The following is a 5279-nucleotide window of genomic DNA, read 5'->3' on the forward strand; positions in this document are numbered from 1 at the left end:
ATTTTAATAATTGTACTTTCACTAACTGTACTTTTAATAAATAAATGTTTCGTTATATTGAGTTATGATTTTTTTTTTTCGAAAAATTATCCGCCGAATATCCCTCGGACATTGATGAATGCCTCATAATTTCATGTCAAATTTCTCAAGCTCGTTGCTTGGTAACAGCACTCAGCCTTCGGCTTCGTGCTGTTTCCAAGGAACGAGCTTTCGATTGTCATGAAATTATCTCGTCTGTTATCAATGTCCTAGGGATATTACTACTGATAAGAGTAACCACTTACCATAAATTTATGATCAATAATTTTGGTCTAATCACTTCTTTGAAGATACCCGAGTCGATAGCCGTAAAGAGCGGTTTGTTTTGATATTGCTGTCGGTGCGAGTTTGATAGTGATCGCTATTGTGTTATTTTGTGAATTTGTTTAGTGCAAATTAGGCCCATAATTTGGTATTCCAAAAAATCTAAGTATGGAAGAAGATGCTATTGCAGGTCATAGACCGCCCGATGAATTACATTCCGTAAACACGTCTGAAAAAACTAATATTGATGATAACAGGTCTGTAAATACTTGTAATTGATTTTGAAAACCGGTATAAACCCAGCGATAAGGCCCCATTCTTTGTATATATTGAACACAAAAATAAAAATATCGGTAGGTTATTTCCAATGAAGGTAGGACATTTCTTATTAAATGATTCGTCTATTAAAAATGATGTACTTGATATAAAAACAGTTGGCATTAATAGGGTAAAAGTCATTTTTAAAACTTATTCTATAGCAAATAAAATAATTAATCATGATTTAATAAATAAAAATGATCTTATAGCTTATATTCCAAAATTTTATACACATAGAAAGGGCATAGTCGGTATGGTAGATACTTTCTTTTCGGAGAATTATTTAAAGGATGCGATAATATCCGAGAGACAAGTGGTAAATGTTCAAAGGATGCAACGAAAAGTAACGAACAACGATGGCACAACTCAATTAGTACCAAGACAAATGATAATTGTAGAATTTTTGGGCAACGAGGTCCAACAAAACATAATAATTAATTTATGCAATTTTTCAGGAGATCCATACATACACCCGGTAGTGCAATGCTATAAATGTCTCAGATATGGTCACTCCTCAAAACAATGTAAATCTAAGGACAGTAGATGTAAAAAATGTACAGACACCACCCATACTGTAGAAACTTGTAATGAAAATAATCATTGCATATATTGTAAAACCAACGATCACACCTCGTTGTCTAGAAAATGTCCAATATACGAGAAACAGAAGAAAATCAAAGCAATAATGGCATCAGAAAATATAACATTCAGAGAAGCAGAACAATTACATAACAACCCAAGTTACGCAAAAATAATAACTAATAATAGATTTTCTATTCTAAATAACACTTCCAATTTTCCCAGTTTACCTACCTCGTCTAACAATGTCCCTAATTTCACATTAAATAAACCGGTAAGGAAAACTATTCACACATCTACAAATAATAACCGTAAAGCAACTTCTCCACCAATTTTACCCCATACCTCTGCGTCAACCTCTAGCAAAAGACCTACCCCTAAATATAATCCTATAATACCCAATCCCTACAGGGACGAATTTATTGACTATAAAGAGAAACTTATATTACTTGTCACATCTCATATTAATCAACTTATGTATACCAATAATCAATCTCAACCTATATGCAATTTAGAAAATGAATTAAAAAACTTATTTCTAATAATTTAGAAGAAACAGGTAATAACACAGAAACGGATAATTTAGCGACGAGTGACAATGAAAGCATTCACTCGTATTATTAATTTCCAAATGCACAGTCAACTTACTCAATCTTCCTTAAATATTTTACAATGGAATTGTAGATCGTTAGTAAGTAATAGGGATAATCTGATAAATTATATTAATAATTCTCATGTAGATATTATAATTTTATCCGAAACTTGGTTGAAAAACCAAATAGACTTTAAATTAAAAGGGTATAATTTTGTTTCAAAATACCGTGAAGGTGGCTATGGCGGTGTAGGCATTTTCATACTAAAGGGCATTGATTATCAAATAATTAACATTAACTATAATTTTAATACCGGAATAGAAGTGTGTGCAGTCTTACTTAACAAAATTAATATATCTTTTGTGTCTATATATAAACCATCTGACAACAGAGTAGAAAAGACTGATTGGATACATTTATTTGAACAATTCGATTATAATAAAACAGTTTTTTCTGGTGATTTTAATGCCCACCATTACATGTGGGGTCCGATCCCGGATGACCGTAATGGTAGAATATTAGTCGAAAGCATGGATTTTTTCGAATTAGTTTCTCTAAATGACGGAACACCTACTAGAATCGCCGCGAGTGGCAATCATTCTGCCGTTGATTTGACTATCACCTCAGCCTCATTAACAAATCATATAAACTGGTCAGTATATCCCGACACATTGGGATCCGATCATTTTCCTATTAAAATAGAGCTTAAAATTAATCCTACTTCTTTCCTAATTAATCCATCAACAAAATGGAACGATTACCACGCTGACTGGAAGCAATTTCAGACAGATTTAGACAAACAATTATCCACATTTTTATCATCTAATAATCTTTCTAACGATGATAAGACAGCCCTACTCTTTCAGACTATCTCTCTAGCTGCTTCCAAATCTATGCCCATAAAAAAACCTTTTACTCCCTCAATTCCAAGGCCTTATTGGTGGGATGAGGAATGTACATTCATAATAAAAAAACGATCAGAAGCATTGAAAGCGTATCGAACCCAAAGTAACCATAATAATTACATAAACTATAAAAATATAGCAGCCCAAACCAGACGATTATTTAAAACAAAGAAAAAAAGTAGTTGGATAAATTTTTTAAATAGTCTAAACAAAAGCACACCTCTTTCAAAAATATGGTCAACCGTCAGATCAATTTCCAATAACTATCAGTACAACAAAAAACCTCAACTTTCTAAAAATCTCATTAAACAGATGTTAGACCAACTTGCACCTTCATCTGCCTCTGGTAATGTTGGTAGGATTAAAGAATTTTTTCGTTTTAATACTAGTGTAGATTCCATGTCAAAACCTTTTACTCCTTCAGAACTTGATTTCGCACTAAAAAAAAGCAGAAATACAGCCCCCGGTTTGGACGGTTTTACTTATAAGATATTGGACAAATTGCCGTCAAATGCCAAAGATGTTCTCTTACAAATCTTTAATAGTTGGTGGTTGAAACAAGAATATTGCGATACTTTAAAAAGTATTATCATATGCCCTTTACTCAAATTTAACTTAAACCCAGAACTTCCATCATCTTATAGACCCATTTCTCTATTATCATGTGTGACAAAATCCTTTGAAAGACTTATAAAATTTAGATTAGAACATTTTATTGAAAGTAGTTCAGTTTTTCCCTACTCACAGTATGGATTTCGTAGAGGTCGAGGTACCATTGATGCTCTCATACATTTAGTTACGGATATTCAACTATGTTTTTCAAAAAACGAATTTATGCTATGTTTGTTTCTGGATTTAAAGGGTGCATATGACGTGGTTGATTTGGATATATTATATTCAAAAATGGTGGGGTGTGGTATTGATAAAAGATTATCTGTAAATATAATAAATTTGTATGTGAATAGAAAAATATACTTACGGGACCATAGAAATGTATTACACGGTCCAAGAATATTATATAACGGTCTCCCACAAGGCTCAATTCTAAGTCCTTTATTATTTAATGTTTATACTGCAGATCTGCATGGTTTGATGGATGAAAAATGCAAAATAATTCAATATGCAGACGATATATGTTTATATACCAGCCATAAATCCTATGAAGATTGTATGTTGAATCTAAAACTTAGCTTTAGTAACTTAGATAAGTGGGTGAAACAAATGGGTTTTAGTATATCACAAGAAAAATCTTCGATTGTATGTTTCACTAGACGTAGACAAAAAATCACAGGCAAATGCCAGATAGGTGATTATAAATTCCCCTTAGCAGAAGAGTATAAGTATCTAGGCATGATCCTAGATAAAAAAACTCTTGTGGCCCAGCCATATAAAGTACGTAAAACAAAAGTGCGAGCGTGGAATTAACCTTCTGCGTTTCGTTTCTAAAAAAAGATGGGGTGCAGATCAAAATATCTCTTTAATGTTTTATAGATCCTACATACGATCCATTCTGGATTACGGCTGTGTTCTTTACGGTTCAACATGCAAAACAAATCTATTAACTCTTGACAGAATACAATTTAAATCAATAAAAATTTGTCTAGGAGCTATGATGTCTTCACCAAACCAAGCAGTTCTAGCAGAAGCCCAGTAACCACCTTTACAGATACGTAGGCAAATTTTAGCCAACAAACGTCTAATAACATACAGATCGTTTAATACAACTATGGTTCACAAAATAGGTTTACTTTTGACAGAAAATTTAACAAATTCTTATTGGAGAATAAAAAATTCTCCTCCTCTTGCAGAATCTTTTATTGATACGAATTCATTTCAATCTTATATATTACAGCTCCCAAAATTTCCTTTTTACATACAAGACTTTGAAGTTCTGATAGACAAACCAACCATTATAATGCCCTCTTATTCAGACTTGCCAATTTTAACTAATATGATATTTAAATCCATACTAAGCAAATTAGGGGAAGATTTAACAATAATTTATACAGATGGTTCAAAAACTGTTGAAAGTACTGGTTTCGCTTTTTTTGTTTCAAACAGCAATTATGTTGAGAAATATCGAATTCCTGAATGTTGTTCTATTTTTACAGCCGAGGCTGCTGCTATACAGAAAGCACTAACTTGGTGTGTCACTAATTATTGTGAGAACATCGTAATAGTATCAGATTCTCAGGCAGTATTACAAGCTATTCGTAGCCATCCATTGGATAGTTTTCAAAACTCCATTATACTTGATATCAAAAAATTATTACATGATCTAAAATTCACAAAAAAAACAGTTACTTTACTCTGGGTTAAAGGACATAATGGAGTAATTGGAAACGAATTAGTGGATGGTATGGCAAAAAATACATCTGAGATATCAGAAATTACAAATTTTTACTACTTTAAAGATCTTTTTTCTATTATCAGGAGTATTGGCAGGGAAAGATGGATGTCAAAATATAAAGAGGTTCAGAAGACTTCAAGAAACCATTACTTTTCTATTCATCCATGCTTACCAAAAAATATTCCCCATTTTAATTTTAACTATAATAAAGTACATTCTTCTTTAATAACC

The sequence above is a fragment of the Diabrotica undecimpunctata genome, chromosome 9 (genome assembly GCF_040954645.1).
Source record: "Diabrotica undecimpunctata isolate CICGRU chromosome 9, icDiaUnde3, whole genome shotgun sequence".
Classification (NCBI taxonomy): Eukaryota; Metazoa; Arthropoda; class Insecta; order Coleoptera; family Chrysomelidae; genus Diabrotica; species Diabrotica undecimpunctata.